A 20,260-nucleotide genomic window follows, 5' to 3' on the forward strand; every position below is an offset into this window, starting at 1 on the left:
ATGGTAGAGAGAGAGGGTCAACTCAGTGGCATGGACGAGTGGGAGCTGTTACCCCAGGACTAGGGTAGGGGCAGAGATAGGGACATTTCCAAGAGGAAACCCCAATCTTAAGGGACATTATGGATACAATTTAACAGGATTCTTGCTGAAGCTAGGCCAGCTCCGACATAACCTGGGGTGGCAGAGGAAGGTGAGGAATCTTGTTGGATATCAAGGTTGATCAGATATGACAAAGACAGGTTCTTGCTAAACTGACTTAGCAACACTTTTTGCTCAAATTAGGTCTCAGAAGGAAGTACATAGATGGCCAAAAGAAGCTCCAGAACTGAACTCTGCCTAGCAAAGAATCTGTCACCCCAACATTTTTCAATGTAAAAAATATGACTAAATAATAATGTTTACACATTTGTCATGTACAAGATATTGCAGCATGCAGTCTATGAATAACTTCATTTTGAACCTCACTAGGACTCAAAAGGTAGGTTTAATATGTCTCCACTTGCCTTCAAGGAGATGACTAGGTCTTGAAAAAGCCCAGGTCTGGGCTCATCTCCTCCCCCCAAATCTGGGGGTGATGAACTTGCTGTGATGAAAGAAATATTGTATGTCCTACCCAATATGATAGCCACTGGGCATATCTTAGTATGAAACTCTTGAAATGTGGCTAGTGCAAGACACTATAGCTAAACAACAAGCAGTGTGTGTGCGTGCACAAACACACATAAACTTCTTTCCTCATAATTATTACTTAACATAAAAATAGCCATATTTCAGAGGGGGGTTGGGTTGTGTAAATACAGGATATTTCTATTGTTGCAGAAAGTTGTGCTGTTCAGAGGAAATGCTGCATCTTTCCTTTTTCCCTGGCTGGGTTCCAGAGTTGCACCTTTGCTGTTCTTCTACAGAGCTTGAGCTGAAGGGCTTTCTCCCCCCTTGATAGCTCCTCTGTTCCTCCAACTTAAGAAGAAAAAGACTCTTTCTGTGTCTACTTCCCTTCGCTTTACCCTTCCCAGCCTGCACAGGGAGCCCCCGTGCGAACAGCTGTGTGGGACCCTGCCTGTCCCCACTGCATTCATTGTAACACCAAACAACAATTCCTGGCCTCATAAAGGATGAACTCCTTGTGCCAGGGCTAGAGTCAGGCAAATGAACCGTGAACACTCAGAATAAAACAACAAGGACACAGCACTTAACAGAACAAACAAAATATTTGCTTTGGGCTTCGTTAGAGGCCCTGCCAGTGATTACTTAGAAGGAAATCTGTGAGTCTTTTCTATTCTCCAAAACGTTTTATAAGAATTTGTTGTTCTACATTATTTAAGTGGAAAATGAAATGTGTTTGCCACCCCAAAACAATATATAACTGACAGGAGTATTTTTTTCTGAAACAAAGCTGTTTAAGCCCTGCACAGCTCAGAATTTAGGGCTCACCCCTGCCCCGTACATTTATAGGTTCATTTTCAGTGCTAATGATTTTTTTATGAGCTTATTTGTTTGAGATGAGATGTCAGTATGTAATTCAGATCGGCCTTGTACTCACTCTCTCGCCCAAGCTATCCCTGACCTCCCGGCCATGGTCATGCCTCTGCCTCTTAAATGCTGGTATTGCAGGTGTAGACCATCATGCCCAGCTTGTTCCTTCTTTTGTGTATTTTTAAACGTGTATTGACTTTGTTTTAACCTAAAGATTTTGAAACTTAAATTCAGATTTATAATTAAAGGCCAGAAAAGTAAGGGGAAGGAAAGAGACAAAATAGGCAAAAGGTAAATAGGAAAGAACTTTACTAGTCAGTTTAAAAAGTATCCTAAGTGGAAAATATTGCCTAGTAATGATCAGTGAAACCCTACTCTCCTCCCCTTACAAAAGTTTAATGAATTTTAGAACTTTGATGTGCATCAGACAAGCTTCTTGAAATTCACATTCTGATTTACAGTTTCTGTGATGGGGGTCTGTAGACCACTTAGAGTGGCAGACTCTAAGAAGCTGGAATCTTAACCTTTAGAGTTCAGAGCCCTTTCTTCTGCTGAGGAGAGTGCTCTGCAGACAGGCAGCCTGGAACCCACCTCTGGGGCACCTCCAGGCCGGTTCTCTGAGAACCCATGTCCATCTGGCACTTAGAGCTCATAGGACATATGATTTTGTCATAAACAGACAATTATTAATTTTGTGAGTTTTAGTATACTAAAAAATGAGTGCTTAACTGGAAAAGATTACAAAAATAAAGTATTAAATTTCAAATATTTATTGAATATCTATTAAAAAGCATCAAAATTTTCAACATTGACAGTTTTTGGTGTACAAAATCTAAAAAAATAAATTCTTATAGGAACTACAATGAATGGTTGTTGTTTATGAATAACACTTCATGAAAGTAATACTCTACTTCAACCGTTACACCTAAGGTATTCTGTACACAGTACAACAGCAATTTCCATACTCTCATATTGTTTACACAGAAGATGGGCTTTGTTTTCCTGGCCTTTTTGCAGGATATACGTGCATAGTGGTCTTGCTATTTTTTTCAGAAGGTTCTTTTTATATTATATAGTCAGTAGTTGGCAGGAACATTGATACTTTTGTTATTGATATTTTAATTCTTAGTATGTATTCTGAGTTTAGAATAGGTATCAGCATTTTTGCATCAGCTGTGTATCTGCTCACAAAAACTAAAGGATAACATCAGAAATAAATTCCTATGTGAATTAAAGTGAAAATGCAAATAGAACTCTACTATAAAAATATGCTTTGCATCAGTTGCCACACTCAAGGCAATTGTCACACATGAGAACTGCATTCTCCATTTACACATCTCATTTATACTGACAGCACATGAGCCTAGCTTTTCTTTCCTATGTGGCAGTTCTGTCGTATCTCTTTTCCTGTTTTGTCAGAAGCTTTCTAGTATACTGTACAACATGCTCTTAGCAGGGAAATAAGGTATCAGTAAAATAAAATACAAATACATAATGAATGCTTATAATAGACATCAACATTTTCATATCAACTGTTTACTTGCTTACAAAACCTAAAAGATAACATCAAGAATAGAAGTCTACATGAACTGCAATGTAAACATAAACAAGAGTCTACCACAGAAATAATCTTTGCTTCAATAGGCACATCCCAGGCAATCTTCACACGTGATAACTGCATGCTCCATATACAAGTATCCTTTAAACTGATAACACATGTTTTGTTTTCCTGTCCTTCCTTCTTGATATCTGTTTTTGTTTTCTTGTTGTGTAATAGGTCTCTGTGATGCTGTGCCTCTCTGTTCACCTGTCAGATCACCTGTGTGCTGCAAATATTTTTGTGTAGTTCCCTGGGGAGAAACACTTTGATTTTCCTCTGTTTTAAATGATCTCTTATGGAGCCAGGAAGATAGCTCAGAGGTTTAAGTGTCTATCTGGCAAGCATAAGGACCTGCGTTTGAATCCTGGTACCACATGCTATACTGGGCCCTGAAACTGGGCCTGGTGGCACATGACTGTAATCCCATCACTGGGGAGGCTGAGGCAGAAGGATCACTATGAGTCTGAGTTGCATAGTGAGACCCTGTACCAAATAAAAAATAAATGATCTCTTGTGTCGCAGTCCTAACTCTGTAAGAAAATTTCTCTGTGGTATTTTGTACTTGTTATTTTCTTTGCAAACCATCAAGCTATTTATGTCCTACAGGTTTAGGACTGAGTAAAACACAACCATTGGCTAATGTTTTGTGTTTTGAGTGGCATTATAGTTGCTGAATAACTCATCATCAACTTTTACTCCATCTTTGGTTTTGTTGTAGAAAGTTTCCTCCTTAGCTTGCATGTTGCCAAGATTTTCCTACTGATATTTTCCCATCCTGGTGGAATGTTGACATTAATAACACCTGTTTGCTTTTCTGTGCCATATACAATGCCAATGTTATATCTTCCTGAAGTCCGAAAACTGTACAAAACAATTCTCTGTTTTGAAATTGCAGCATTTCTTGGAATTTCTGTTTTGTTCCTGTGTACAGTTCCTGTGCTGGTCAACTTGTGATCTGTTAGAAAATGTAACATGGTTAGAAACTGGCACAGCGATTGTCCAGCGTCGCATTCCAATTAGCTTGGGAGCTATGAGCAGCAGCTCTGCTCGCATCACTCAGCTTATTGCTGTAAGAATAGCAACCTGAGGGCTCAGTTCTAGGATAACTGTGTCAACCAAAACTAAGTCGACATTCTGGCATTTTGTCCAACAGGTTTCACCCTTACCAGGACCTATATTGTATTTCTGCACAGAGTTCTAACACTTGATCATTCCACTTGGTTCTATGGCCCTTGTGAAACATGCTGACTTATTAAATATGTACTTATCGTCCTCTGAATCAAGGGGTCTGCAGTCCCCTTGTCTGTCTGTTAATTCTTGCTCTATCTCATTGTCAGAGGAACACATGGCCACTGTCCAAGTCATCATCTTCATCCATTCACACCAGTCTTCTGGTATGAAAGCATGTCTTTTAACATAACAGAGTGTCTTCATCTTCCATGCATGTTTAAATTGATGGTTCACTTTTGACCTCCTCCAAAACTTGCAAATCTTTTTTTTTTTTTTTTTTTTTTTTTAATCTGTCATTGTTCTGAATTGGATTACTTCTGCCAGGAAAATCAAAAGAAAACTTAAAAAAAAAATTCTGGAGTAGTGTGAGTCTATTGGACCTTCTGTGATGCTCAGGGAAAGATACCAAAACCAGTTAGCAGATCATGTGGGTAAACGTCCCATTTTGCCACTTTTGGAAACCTGCACACTCCTTGCTGTTCATTATACTAATTGGACAAATACATAGATTATTTTCTGTATCCTTCAGTGAGAGGTACTGAGATGTACAGCTGGCTACTATTAGGCTAAGTACACATTTGCAGTAGAGAAAGCACGAGGCCCCTGGACTCGGTGTTTAGTTTCCGCTTAAAAGGTGCACTCTGGCATTTCAGTGTACTGTGCTGCCCGGGAGTTACCACTGGTTGGCTGGTATCTTGTTTTTGACAGATACTCCTGAAAGAATCCCATTCCTGCTCAAGATCTTGTTCTTTGACCCTGTGGAGAAAAGCTTTTTGGGGAACACCAGACCTACTCTGCTTGCTCAGTCGGGGGTGCGCGTCCAGCAGTCCCTGTGTGAGCTCGGAGCGGAGCCACCCTGCATGCGGCATTGCATAACCTCGAGGCGTCCGCCTCCCGGAGCCCCTCGCCCAGGCCAGGCCCCAGCAGTAGCGCAGAAATCCCACAGATATACCCCCTTGGACTGCGGGGCAAAGTCCCTCGCGGAAATGGCGGGACTGAGCTAGCCTTTCGGGGCGAGCCTCTGGTGTTGCCCCACCCGCTTTCCTCGCCGACACTTCCCGAGGCCCCAGGCTGAGCCGCGCTGGCGCCTCCGGCAGTTGGCTCCCCGCCCCTCGGAAGCGCGGACCGCGGCGCCTGTGGCCAGAGGAGGGGCCCGGTGCAGGGACGCGGCTCGGCGGGAGCGTCCGGGGACATGTCTGCGCGCCACCGCCACCAGGGCTGCAGCGGTCCCCGCGAGGTGAGGACGGCGGGCTGGGCTGGGGCGCGTGTCGAAGCCCGCGCGGGGTCGGGCGGTCTGCGCCCTCGGAGCGCTGGAGCTTGGTCGGGTCCAGCCGTCTGGGGCGCAGCGTCGCGGGCGAATGCAGCCTGCGGATCGCCAGAGCCTGGGCTGGGAAACTCCTTTGGCTCCCTCTTCCCGCTCTCCGGTGACTCAGGCATCTTTTGGGGCCAGACAGGGCTTGGAGCTGGCGGAGGATCGGGCAGCTCCGTTCTTCATCCCTGCGTCCAGTCCACACCTGAGTGTGGGACCCGCTCTTGGGTTGCTGGGCAGGCTCACTGGGCTAAAAAGAGACAGGTGCCGGCTCTGTTGTGCCCGCTCCAGGGCTCCGGGGGCTGTGGCAAGAGAGGGAGCTGTTCTCATCTTGGGCTCCTTTGGTTACCAAAGGTAGATTTCCAGATTTTTCTTGGAGTCTGTTGTGTTCATTGCATTTCTAATGACATTAATATTTATTTCCCCAGTGTCGTCTATTAAAAACACACCAATCTTCACAGCTTGTAATAGATTAAATTTCATATTAATATTATGTTTTACCACAATGAAAAGCAGTACAAACTTCAGTGCCAGCCCACAACTCAGCATTCTAAATCAAACACTTTCATTTTAAAGGGCCTCTAATTAGTTCCCTCTAAATGATTCTTAGTTGAAAGCTGACCATTCCAGAAACCCTGCCAGCTCTGCCCAGGAGGAAAATCTTCAGGCCTGCCAAATTCAGAAACAGTGTCTCCACAGGTATCCAAGCTGCCTGGTTTTTAAAGTCATCAACCGCCTCCCCTGCTTCATGGACGAAGTCAGGCAGGCCCAGGGCTAATGTGGGGGAGCCTCCCAATGGGCCCAGCCTGTGTCTATTGCAGAAAGGAAGGAGTCCCTGAGGGACTGGACTTGGTCATTCACAATTGCAGGAGCTTAGCCCTGAAAAGGACTTTAGAGTTCGTCAGGTTTAAGTTATTTGCCTTACAGCCCAGGACCCCCAACACTGGGTCCTCAAGGGCTGGCCGAGCTGTTCACCAGCTGGAGCCAACCAGGACTCCAGGCCTTCTCTTCCCCTACCCTGCATTTGAACTCCAGCATTCTGAACAAAAATGCTGTGACCAGAGCCACCTAGTCACGATTTTCTTGTCTGTTTTTTTTTTTTTTTTTATTCACTTATGTAGCCCAGGATGGCCTCAAACTCACCGTGTTTCTCCTGCATCTGTCTCCAGAGAGCTGGGATTATGGGCTTGTGACACCATACCCAGCTATCCTTGTATAACTGAGAGGATTCTCAAATAGATGAGACAGGTTAACTTAGTCAAATTCACTTTGTAGCATAATTAAAAATTATCAATCCTTAGTTTTGAGTAATATTTATTTTTTATATTGAATGTATAAATACACCCTAAGTTAAAAAAAAGTAATCAATCAAAACAAAGAATAAGACTGGGTGTGGTGGCACACGCCTATAATCCCAGCTCTTGGGAGGCTGAACACAGATGGATCACTACAAGTCTGATCTATGTAGTGAGATCCTGTAGATCCTGTACTAAAAATACAAAAAACCAAAGTAAATCCACCCATGTCTGTCTTTGGGGTTTCTTCTAATTCTGTGGTTTCTGTGGTGGTGCCAGGTTAAAGCTGTGATCACACGTAAAGTGTGATTTATGGAATTAGAGCTGGCTTGAGAAATGGCCTAGTGGAGACCATTTGTTTGTTGTTTAATACCGTAACCTTTGCTGGAAGTCATGGCTTGCAATTAAAACTAACTTAACATTGTATTGCGCTATGTAGTTTTTACATTTAATTCAATTTAACATATATTTATTGAGTATCTACTATTGCTGAGTGCTTTGCTGAATGTTTTGGAGAGGTCTGTGTACAAAACAAAGAACTTTGATTCATAAAGCTCCAGTTACATTTACTTCTGAGAATTGTCCAGGACTTTGCAAGTTAGATAGGAGAGGCTGTCAGTTTTATCTAAAGAATGGAAATAAACACAAATATTCCAGTCTGTCTTGCTTCTGATTCCATAGATCAATTGCTTTTGTAATTATGGAAAACAATGAAGTTGCTGCTCTGACGGTTAAGGACTGCGTATGTTACATAAATAATAGTTCCCATCTTCATTTAAAGTACTTTCATTTGGAATCCATTTCCTTTATTGCAGCAACTTCAGTGCGGTGACTTTAAACTTACTGAAGCATGGACGTTTGTTTGCTCAAAAGTGTGAGTTCTACTGTGTTAATGTTGGAGCCTGCAGTTGTGTTAGCGTGTAAGATGCAGCTAGTTCTTTAAGAAGATAGTGTTCTGTTTTGGTTGTGTTCGCTTTACATTGCCCCCTGCTCTCCTTCTTAAAGGGTGCAAAGGGTTGTGACTATTGGTACACCTGTCACCATCGAGGCACTTTCTTTAAATCAGAAATTTCAGTTTTAAGCATTCCCAAATCCTCTCAAATGCATTTTCCTCAAAACAGCATGATTTTCAAGTTCAGTCATGTTTGTTGTTCTTAACAAAATCTTATCAGAATGAACTTGGCAATTTTTTTGTTGTATACAGCCAAATAAAATCAGTGCTGTGTTTGTTCATTATTTTACATTCTTCATTGAACCAATTGCTTTGCTTTTAAACACCAACAAATTAAAAGCTGTTTTTTTAGTATATCTAAAACACATTTTTAATATATCTAAAAACTCATCAAGTAAGGTGGTATAATTTGAGAAAAACCATATCCACAGTTGAAGATTTAGGGATGTTTTAAGCATGAAGACTCTGTCTCTGTTTTTAATTTGTTTGCCATCAAAGCACACCAGAAAGTGTCATTATCTAACAGTGTCCTATTAAAATGTGATCTCTGTTCAGTGCTTGGGAAGAGCCACCATCTCCAAAGGCTGCTCAGCACCCAGAGCAGTCAATTGTTTTCTTCATTCATTAACCACTTTGCCCCTCCAGATTTGTAGCTCTCTTTTGTTTACTGTACATTGATGATAAGGCAAGTTCTTCTAGCCAAGTAACAATATGTGCCATTTAGTATCTAACACACTGTACTTATTAATTTACTGATTTAACAAATATGTATTGAACCAGTCCCTTTTCATGATTTGTGTAGAGGCTACACTTTGAGCACCTCTTGTTCTGTGCTGACAGACATAGAGGATACAGAGACACAGAAATAGCTTGCACTGCAACATAAAAGAAAACACTTCTAGGACCTCCTCTTCCCCCTCACCCTACTGTCCTTGCTCCTTCTCCTCTGAGGCCTTGTGCACATTAGCCAAACTCTACTAGGGGATGAGCTCCATCCCCTTCCCCACCTGCTTCTTTTTGAAAACAAAAGATTTCCTTTTAGGGACCTGTTGAGGCTGTGCTGTTGTATAACAGATGCTTAATCACTTCCGGACCCACTAATATCAGAGGGAGTGGAGTACTGACCAATACTAAAGTGACTCGTGGAGGTAACCAATGTTCTTGTTCCCCTGTGGAACACACACTGATTGTTGCTCAGAGCACAGAGATCACTGTCGCCACTGCTATCGTATAATAAATTGGTATATTTTGTTCTTTCTGGCTCAGGTGCATATTTCCTCTGGTGTTTGGTCACAGTGCTGTTTATACCAGTTGTATTTGATACTATAATTTTGCAACATAACATGCGTGCCAAAACAGAACACGTTCTTTGAAAACTAAGTTTATTTCCCCAAGGGTCCATGTGTTAGTTCACATTACTGCAATGAAATACCTGAAATACCTTGCAAAAAGATTTGTTTTGACTCAGGGCTTTGGGGATTCCAGTCCAAGATCAAGCAGACCCACGGTTTTGTGTCTGCGGCTGGTGACTGTGTAGCAATGTTGAGAATGCACAGCTGAGAACATTCGCTGCATCGCCAGGGAGCACAAAAAGGCAGAAGAAGGATGTGCGTGGTCCAACAATCCCCTTAAGAGCATGACACTAGTTACCTAAGACAACACAGAAGGTCTTGCCTTTCAAAGTTTCTGCCACTTCCCAATAAACAGTGCTATCCTGGAAACCATGCCTTGAAGACAGGCCCAGCCGACCCAAGGCTCTGAGTGTATAAGATAAACAACATTACCTTGTGATTTTTGGCTATATTTTCTAGTACTTCATTGCAGGTGGTCTAGTGTGGATTGCATAGGGCACAAGAGCACACCAAACAGGGCAGGGAAACTCTGCCGCTTGCACCCACCATGCACAGTTGAATTGCAACCCGTGTATGTCAGTCGCGTGTGACCCGTGTGTAAGCAACTTGTCAAGTACACGCAGGAGTTACCAATAATACTATTTCAACCTCTCTGAATTTTGCATGGCAGGGAAGACAGGTGGTTTTTGTTTTTAAGGAGACATGGAAGTATTCTTTTTCTTTTTTTAAATTTATGTATTTGGTATAGGGTCTCACTATGCAGCTCAGACTCATAGTGATCCTGTTTCAGCCTCCCCAGCTCTGGGATTATAGGTGTGTAGCACCACACCTGGTTTCAGTGGCCAGCTCAGTGGGCCTGGGGTAGGGCCAGCAGGGCATGCGGCACTGGGAGATCAAACCCAGGTCTTTGTGCTTGTCAGGCAGGTGCTGAGGCTGCTGAGCTATCTCACCAGCCACAGAAATATTATTCTTTCTTTCTCTCTCTTTTTTTTTGTGGTACTGGGGATTGAACTCAGGACCATGCGCTTGTGCTGCTGAGCTATATCCCTGCCCCCCCAAGTAATTTTATTTAATTATTAAGCCTTGGGCCTTTGTTATTTTGTAAAATGATTTAATAAATTAAATTATAAAAAATAAAGATTTTCTAGTTATACGCAATAAGTATATTATATATTTTATATGCAGCACCAGATGATTCTTTTTCACTCAGTGTAGCCAAAAGCCAAAAGGCTGGAGATCTGTTGTTTCTGAGATAGGATTTTGCTAGATAGTTGAGTTGGCCTTGAACTCACTGCATATCCTACACTGGCCTTGGACTTGAGATCGTCCTCCCCCAACCTCCAAAGTGCAGGGATTGTGGGTGTGCACCACAGCCGCCTTAGACACTTTGGAGAGAAATTCAATATCCAAATTATGGCAAGCAGCCATTAAAATAAGGCATGTGTATGAAGCAGCCACATATTTTGGGAAATGAATGAACCTTCAAAATATAAAGTGAAAGAAGTTAGGTACATAAAGGCCACAGATGAGAAGCAGATCCCGAGACATGCAGATCACTGGTTGCCAGGAGATGGGACTGGGGGGAGGGGCGAGTGATAATGGCCCAAGCTGCTTTCTCGAGCGATGGCTGTGTTCTGAGATTAGAACATGGTGACGGTTGCAGAATATTGTGAATATACCAAAAGCCACAGAAGTATATATTTCAGGGTGATTAATTCAGTGAAGTTTATGTTATATGATTTTATCTCAGTTTATTAAAAAAAAGAATGTAAAACTTAAGATAGCAACATGAAGAAATAAATCACTACTTAGAAGTAGAATGTACAGATACAACATATTGGGAAAGTATAGCAAAAATATCTAGGTGTTCTTTGTACTGAGGTCTTTTATAAGCTTCTTAAATATCCTGGCCCACTTCAAATACAAGCAAGAACCAGGGGCATGGCTTAGCCAAAAAATGCAAAAAAATTCCAGTCATGACTCAATATCCAAAGATTAGTGAATGCCTTTATATTTATTTGTGTGATTAACATTGAAATAAATTCTTTATTTTTTATGAATTTAGGGCAGGGTCTACAGGGTCTACAGGGTCTCACTACATAGATCGGACTCAATAGTGATCCTCCTGTTTTCAGCCTCCCAAGCACTGGGATTACAAGTGCACGCCACCACACCTAGTCTCAATCTCCATCTCAGTGCACCTGGGTGTGGGGCTGGGTCACGGCATGCTGGGGATTGAACCCCAGCTGCTGTGCTCTGCCTAAGCAGGTGCTTTAGTTGGCTGAGCTAACCGTCTGGCCCCTTGAAATAAATTCTTGAAATATGTTGTGTCAACTTTTTGAGTCTATTTCTAGTGACTTCTAATTACTTCAGATGAGAGAGGTGGGTTTTTTTTAAATTTCTTCAAATGTTTTTTATTTCTTCAAAATGTTTCAATTTCTGAGGGCTCCTAATATGTCTTAAAAACAGCTTATCTCTGTACCAGTATAGAAATTTCTGTTTATTAACCTCTTATAAGCATGGGATTAATCACTTATGATTACATTTTTCAAGCTTTGAAATCATTATAAAAGTCAGCTATACCTTCCCCCAAGTCTTATTAACTATACCAATGCTTAAAAGTCATCACCCAGGACATTTGTAGACTATAATTTTTCAAAATATTCCTGAAAGCAACTTATTATTTTGTAGTATATTTGTCATATGACAAACTAAGAACATAATTACTTCTTTGAGAGACAACTGGTAGTATTTTTGTAACTCTGCTGTGCTTGGTGAAATGCTTTCCATGGAAATGAGCTCATATTTATCTATTGAAACCAGCTGTATTTCTTCAAATATCAACTCCAACTCTCTCAATCTGTAACTGCAGAATAGCCACGTGATGGCCCACGGAGGCACCGTTAAAGAAACGAAGTCTTGTACTCACGTCAAGGAAAATATGCTTTAGGAAAAAGTTGCTTCTTCAGTTAGATATGGGTCAATGAGAGAACAACAACAAAAAATATTAACTATCATAATTAGGTCATTACATATAAGGTTAACTGAAGGTCACAGGTATAACCGATGTCAAAAAAAATGTGGCTTGGGGCCAGGGAGATGGCTCAGTGGAATAAGTGCTTCCCTGGCAAGTGCAAGGGTCTGAGTTCAATCCCTGGTTCCACCAAAAAAAAACAGAAAAAAACAAAAAAGAAAAAAAAAAAAAAAAAAAAAAAAAAAAAAGGCACAAAAAATGTGGCTTGTGCAGAACAATACCTTACAACTTAGTATCAATAAATCAATTAATTCAAGACTCTATCAGTGGTTCTCAACATTGATTACATATCTTGCGCTTGCCAGCCAGGCACACTGCCACTGAGCTGTGTCCTCAGCTCTTGACTGCACATTAAAATCATCCAGGGAAAGAAACAAAGAATACTAACACCAAGGTCTCACTCTAAAAAATTTCATTCTGCTAGCTGCTTGGAAGAAGGGGCAGGAGGACAATGAGTTTCAGCCCATACTGGTCACCTTAGTGACTTAGGGAATTCTTGTCACAAAATGGAAAATAAAAAAAAAGAGTTGGGGATATGGCTCAGTTGAAGTCCCTGGTTTCAGTTCCCCAGTACTTCAGTATATACTGGACAGAAAAGAAAAAGGAAAATATTAAAAGAAAAAAATAAAAAATCCAATTCAGTAGATTTTGACTAGGACCAGGGCATCTGTGGTTTTAAAAACTCCCTTGTAAAGTACATGTAAAGCCAGGATTGAGAACTATAAATTTATAAAATATTTCATAATTTTACTCTTCATAAGAAAAAAGCTATTGAAGCAAATTGCTATAATGTTATATTTTCAACATGTCTGGTGAGAATAATTTAATCATCCCTGCTTTCTTCTCATTTTTTTTTCTTTTCTTACTTTTTTTTCCTGTATTTTAGGAATGGGTCTACGGGGTGTTCAGGATCTCACTACTAGATCGACTTGTAGTGATTCTCTTGTTTACAGCCTTCCAAGAGCTGGGATTACAGGCATGTTCCACCAAGCCCAGTCTCAACTGCCATCTCATTGTGCCCTGGGGGTAGGACCCGCACGGCAGGCCTGGGGATTGAACCCCTGGCCCCTGCACCTGCTTGCAGGTGCTTTAATCTGCTGAGCTATTTGGCCAGCCCATTTTTTTAAAAAAGTATTTGTGTATACAGTGCTCATTTAGTATAGGGGAAGCTTTCTTCCAATGGTTGAATGAATTTTCACTGATTTTTAACTTCTGTTAGATTCATTAAACTGGTGTTTGTGTGTCAGAACAATCAAATGAACTGTGTTAATTAATCTGTTTTCAATGGCAATAACAAAATACCTGAAATGAAGTTCTTTGTAAAGAGAAGAGATTTATTTAGCTCACAGGTTCGGAAGCTCGAAGATCTGGCAGCAGCATCCGCTGTCTCTGGTGAAGCCCCTGGGTGCCACTGCACTTCAGTGGATGGCCTCATGGGGGGAGTGCAGGCAGGAGGGAGAGACCTCATGGAGGCAGCCAGAGGGAGACCCGAGGCCAGGCTTCTCCTTCCATGACAAAGTGTTTCCTGATTACTGGGACTCATTATCATCGAGAAAGGGTGAGGAGGTGATTGACCTGGTGCCTGAAAGATACTGACCAACTAGACTCCTTAGAACTGAATTTGTTTGTTTGTTTATTTTAATGCATTTAGTACAGGGTCTCAGTACACAGAATCAGACTTGTAGTGATCCTCCTCCCACGTGCTGGAATGACAGGCGTGCACCAGGACGCCCAGCCTCAGTCGCCCTCTCAGTGCATCCCAAGGGTGGGGCCAGAATGGCAGGCCTGGGATTGAACCCCGGCCACGGCACTCTGCCTAAGCAGGCCCTTCAGTCTGCTGAGCTATCTGGCCAGCTCTGAATTTAGTTTTATAATTTTTTTTCTGAATTTATTTTGAATGTTTGTTCTTATTTTTAATACTGGTGTAGATTCTCACTCACTGTTATCAATTAGGTTTCCCATTTTTTTCTTTAATTATTAGTTTTTGTATTTAAAATGTGGCATCTTTATGGCTCTTGACTTGTACTTTCTGAACAAAAGCTCAACAATTTATTGACTTAATTTTAAAAATCTGGGGACGTCAAGGAGCCCTTTCAGAGATCTTACAGTATGCAGGGACGATGGGTAGAGGGAGAGAAGGTGTCACCTGCCAGGTTAGGGCTTTACTCTTGGCCCGTTGGCAATGTGAGCAAGTGTGCGATTCTTAATGTCACATGTTGGGGTTCCAGGTAAGACTTTATTTGAACAAAGGATTTCTTGGTTAAAATAAGTTTGTCATGCCGTGACTACCTAATCTTCAAGGTTCTCCTTCCCTTTTCCTGCTGGATTTGGTTTGTGTCTTTGTAGCCCATAGTGATTCTCAGCTACTGTTATGTGTCTGTGCTGAAAAAGGACAGGAGACTTAGGCCTTACAACCCAATAATCTGGTGCTCGTGGGGAGAGCAGGCCAAGTGCACAGGGAGACTTGTGTTCAGAGCAAGAAATATGTGTTGGGAATTATGGCCAGGGAGGCTCAGCTCAGGTTGTGCGCCTTCTGTGGAAGGTTTACAGAGAGGCAAGATGGGTCAAAAATAAAATTCTGGGCCAGGCACCCTTCCCAGCCTTCACATGGACACAGTGCACATCTAGTCAGTGATGTGCGCTTTCCACATTTTAATTGTATATTTTCCCATATGAGCTTATGCACCATCAGAAGAGTTGGAACATGAGTGTTTGTGTGTAGGCATGTGAAGGGTAATACGTTTGGGTGGGATTAGAGAAAAATGCAAAGCAGTTTCTACACTTTCAGCAGACTTTCCATCCTGCACATGTATTTAGAGCATCTTCAGTATGTGTGTCAAGAGTGTAAAACTCAGTGATCATCTAGTGAATTTAGCCGTTCAGGCAGCTGTTGTATTTTTTTTTTTTAAACATAAAATGGTTTATGAAGAAATAGTGCGGTTTCTGGAGCTTTAAAACCCGGACTCTACCCTGGGCCTGCATGCTGGCCCTACCCCTGGGGCACGCTGAGACGGCAGGTGAGACTCGGTGTGGTGGCACGTGCCTATAATCCCAGCTCTTGGGAGGCTGTAAACAGGTGGATCACTACGAGTCTGATCTAGTAGTGAGACCCTGAACACCCTGTAGGCCCCTCCCTAAAATACAAAAATAAGTAAATAATAAAAAATAAAAATAAAAGTTAAGACCCAGACTCTAGCATCGTGTCTTAGCTCTTTTCCCTTGTGGAGTCCTGGGTGTGTTCTTGTGAGAGCCCTGGGCTGAGTTCTCTTCCTACCTGGACCTGTGACTGCCTGGGTTTTGCTGACCCAGACCCCACCCCCAGTGCTAAACTGCTGTTGGGAAGTTTAAGTCACGAAACTCCGAGGCAACAATTTATTAACTTAATTTAAAAACTCACAAGCACTCTCTGAGAAAGCCAAAGTCCTTAGGTCATGAATAAATAAGGTAATTGTATGAAGTATTTTACTTGGTAGCTAGGGTGTTACTTAATAGTTGCTTAACAGTGAAAAAGGCACTGGTCGTGTTTTTAGAGATTAAGGCCTACATATCTTTTAAATTTCTTTTTTATTTCTTTAGGACGACTTCTTTATCTTTTTGCCTCAAATACAGTAGATAAAGACAGCCACATCTTCTAATCTTATTAAAGCTGATGGTCTCACTAAAATTTCAAATGATGCTGAATAGTAAATAACCTCAGACTTGTATCTCAGAATCTTCCTCGCCTATTCTGCTTTCTTTCTATAGTCTTAATGGACTTAGTTGGCTAAGTTAAGTGCAGGCTGAATTAAGGTAATATTTCAGTTTACTTTTAATAGTTTTAAGCAGAAGCTGAGATTTGATTAAATGAAAATGGAACTTATTTTCTGTAAAGTCTCTAATAAAAATGCTCTGCTTAAACAATGTGACAAAAACTTGATGAATGTACCTCTACACCAGGCAAATGTTTTCTACATAAACATCTAGGAGCCAGCACTGATGGAGGACATCTCCTCCATCTCCTAGGGAGGACGAGTTTGTATACCGAGAATCACTATAGTGACCACCTGTGAAAGGAGTTTGGATGCAGAGGTACTCATGGCTGCCAGGCTAGCTAAGCCATTAAGGATGTGCAGAGATTCATATTAGCATTCTAGGTAGTAGCAGCATGAGGTACAAAGGCACTGAGGTGGAAGGGTGCAGTGTGGCTGAAAATACTGCTGGCTTTCCACGGCGGTGCCACAGGGCTGACATCTCTCCAGGGCACTAGATGAGATCAAGCCTAGGGCTGGGGTAGAGCAATAACAGCAAGCCAAGTGCTCTGACTGCAACTCAAAACCCACTTATCTATCACACAGTGTCCACACTGCAATGAGACAAGAATACTGAGCTTTTAACTTAGAAAAAGCAACTCATATGCTAACATCTTTTGTCTTAAAAGAAAAAACACAAGGACAGAGCCTTTCAGTGACACAAACAGCTTTTCACTGAAAGATAAAGGTTTGCCTGTGGCATGCATTTGCACAGTGAGTGTGATCTTTGCTGTTGTGTTCATGCTAGTCATCAAACCTTGGCTCATACTTTGTTAGTTTGAGAACAACACGTGCAGCACTCAGGTCATCTGTTAGTTGGTTTCTTTTATCAGATTTGGAAGATCAAGTTCTTCAAATTTAGCTTTATCTGGAGAAGTAAGAAAACACAGGGCTGGATCCATTTTATGGACCCATAGAAATCTTTGCAGCAGCTACAATGCTGTAATTCAAAGCTGAATACAGCTGCTCACAAGCAATGACCCAAACAAAGTGTGAGAAGCAGCCCAAGTGCTTGCACTGACTTCAGATGATTTGGTGGAGAAGGTCACTGTCAAGGACTTCGTCTTCAGAGCTGCCAATGGTGCTGCTCTGTGTCGTGCCTTCACACTCCATCTTCTCAAGTGTTTCTTGTCTGGAAAGAACCCGCCTCAGTTCTTTCCAAGAACTTCATTTCCAGATTTACAAAATCTCACCAGTGTGAGCAGGAAAGATCAAGTTCTTCAAAATCAGCTTTATCTGGAGAAGAAAACACAGGGCTGGATCCATTTTATGGACCCATAGAAATCTTTGCAGCAGCTACAATGCTAGAATACTCCCTGTAGATTTCCTGAACGCTTGTAGGATTGTCTACAAATGTTGTAGAATTTCCTAAAAGTATTTTGAGACTTGGAAAATACATCAGCTGCCAACTTTAAGATCTGGTTAAAGTGGCTTGGGCTCATGTGTGAGCAGGAGAGGGCTCTTCGAGCCTACCACAGCACACATGCATAGGTTTGTCATTGCTGGCATTTAGCGTCGTACAAATGACACTGAGGTCTTTCATTTTTGCCTTGGAAGAGAAGAGTTGGATGTCATTTGGTTTAGTGATAGAATTAGCTTTTGAATGAAGTTTAAAGAAATGGCCCAGAGGGTGACCAGAGAAGTGATACAGACAGGAAATAAGGTCGAAGGATTATGGTGAGGCTGGTCTTTATATTTATATTCTTCGTGCTGAGTGCCCAGTTACAATAGTGCAGAGATTTCGGGTAGGAAGTTGGATATTCTGAGTAAAAAATTCACAGTGTGAACGTTGATTATTAGTGGGATCACTTGAAATCACTTGTCTGGATATAGTTATGTAGGGGAGAGTGAAAGAGTTAGGCAGTGGGCCAAAGAGCGGAGGACAGCAGAATGTGAGAGAACTGTGCTCACATCATGCCCAGGGCATACTTCAGTCATTGTACCTTTTTTCTTCTCTAGTTATCTAGCTGTGTGCTGCTCTTCACTGTGGGGCCACCATGAGGGCAGGAGCTGTCTTATTGATGTCAGCATGGCTGTATAACTCCTGAGTACCATTGTAGGTCCATGTTGTGTCTACGATGATTGGCATGGCATTGGAGTGGTACTTCAGCTATCCTGTTTAGTTCATCCAGCAGCTGGCATGGAACTTGCTATAATTTCAATATGGTTTGTTTCTTTTGCAATATATGCTGAAATCCAATTCCTCTGGGTTCTTCTTTTCTTGTGTCCCTTGCATTCTTCCTTTGCTTTAAGGGAAGGGACATTTGAATAAGTGTATAGGCTAAGGAGAGGCCTATGAAAAAGTCTTAATTCAAATGTAGAAGAGTAGTGCACACTCATAATTTGAGTAATTTTGGGACGCTGAGGCATAAAAAAATCATTCATTTGAGCCCATCCTGGGTAACAGTGTCTTAGGAAGACAAACTTATAGATGTCTCAAAACAAAACAAACAAACAAAATACAAAGGGTTAGTAGTATAGCTTGGTATGAAGACCTTAAGTTCAATCCTCAGTACTGCAAAAAAAAAAAAAAAAAAAAAAAAAAAGGAAAGGAGGGGATTATTTGGAGAGTTAACTTCTTTTATAGTATTCCATCAGCCTTTGAGCGAGGGAAAAACAAGTTGCGGGGGTCTGTGGATGTGAGTACATGTGAGAAGTAAGAAGAAGGAAGTGGAAGGAAACTCCACAGAGCTCGGTTCTCTCTACACTAACATGTGTTGACCACTCTCTATGTTTCTATAGTCTAAGCATCCTTAAAATTATTTTACATGTGTAACTTGCTAAATTCCTCTGGCAACCCTGTAAAGGTAGAATTACTGTCCTAATGAAAAACTAAATGACTGAACACAGAGAGGTTAAGACCTTGCCTGCGTGGACAGCTACTAAGTGGCAGGGCCAGGACACAGAGCTGGTGCCTGTTCCACTCTAATGCTGAAAATGATAAGCACATGGAACACCGACCTACAACATATTGTTGTTGAGTCATACCCAGCACCTAGTTCCTGCGGGAATTCATAATGTACAAAGTTGGGAGATTTCTTCAGGCAAAACCTGTCTTACCTGTTAAGACAGTGGAAATACTGGAATCTTTGGGTTGTTGTGGCACTGAAGTTTGGGTGCTGGGGGTGGAGGTACCAGCAAGAAAGAGGTGAGATGATAAGTCATGCATTCTAGTCTCTTAGGAGAAGAAAAGGGGAGCAGAACCAGCTGAGAGGATGGAGTCAGGGCAGCAACAAGGAGCCCAAGGCACAGGAGGCTGAAAACCAGGCACAGTGAAAATTCAAGAGTTAAAGATTTGTGGAAGAGAGAAAGCTGGGATCAGAGAGAAACACTTAACTCTCTCAGAAACCCTGGATTTCAGAAGTGGGGGCTAGTACGTGTGATGCTCAGTTGGTGCTGGGGCTTGTGGCATGCATGACAGTGATGGATTGTGGGTGAATTGTATGCAATATGAAGGTTTCAGGTTGAGGCTGCGACTGTGGAGATGGGGGACATATGCTGACTGTAAAAGGAGTGGTGTCTGGACTTTAGAAAGCCGCAACTCAAATATGCTCAGTTGTAGGAAAAGATACAAAAGGTGAGCTGGTATTTATCATACAAAAAGTGCTTAATGGCCTCAATAAAACATTGTCAAGGAATGGGTGACTCGCTTACATTTTGCACTGTAGTTTTAAAAAAAGAGCTTGAAATATGAGTTGGCAAAGAAGCACATTCCTCAGGTGACTTCAAATGCTTTAGCCAAATAATCCTTATTGCTCTGGAAGAAAAGACTACATTACATGCTTTGGTGAAATCTTCTTCTCCTAGTTCCACTGTGACTTTTTTGTTTCTCCTGATAGCTTGTGATATAGCATGCTTTGGAAAAGGGAGAGGCAGCTGAAAACAGTCAGACCTGCAGCTGTGCGGCTGTGTTGTGACTTAGGGGGTTGAGGTCATGGGAGAGGGGCTGGAAGCTTCAGTAAAACTCAGTGTGGTGTCCTGTGCGTGTAGAGTTAGTTGTTTGATGGGAACCAGTGTGCACGTATTGCCTTTGTATAACTGTACATGCCGCTGTCTGCTCGCCTCTGCCCACGTAGCAGTCCAAGGAATCAGAATTAGACCTCATATGAGCCCAGCAAGTCCTGCATCTGAAGATATGTAACTAGCACATGGAAATAGAATATGTACACTAAAGCTGATACATAAATGGCAAGAACAGAAAATGCATGGGGAGGGGGGATGTCTGGA

At 41.9% G+C, this 20,260-nt stretch overlaps 1 protein-coding gene across 2 annotated transcripts in view; it reads left to right on the forward strand.

Annotated features, from left to right (window-relative positions):
- Nucleotides 1-5,074: 5,074 nt before the first annotated feature.
- The window catches only part of Slc16a12 (solute carrier family 16 member 12), a 109,849-nt gene continuing 94,663 nt past the window's right edge, over nt 5,075-20,260 (forward strand). Inside the window, exons 1-2 of one of the 2 annotated variants that reach the window (XM_023716182.1) lie at nt 5,075-5,540; nt 8,902-9,007. The gene's annotated coding sequence lies outside the window, so the exon portion shown is untranslated. The remainder of the gene's footprint in view (nt 5,541-8,901; nt 9,008-20,260) is intronic. The other variant, XM_004632074.2, reaches the window with a different exon arrangement.

Source organism: Octodon degus, unplaced genomic scaffold, assembly GCF_000260255.1.
Source record: "Octodon degus isolate 3935 unplaced genomic scaffold, OctDeg1.0 scaffold00046, whole genome shotgun sequence".
Lineage (NCBI taxonomy): Eukaryota > Metazoa > Chordata > Mammalia > Rodentia > Octodontidae > Octodon > Octodon degus.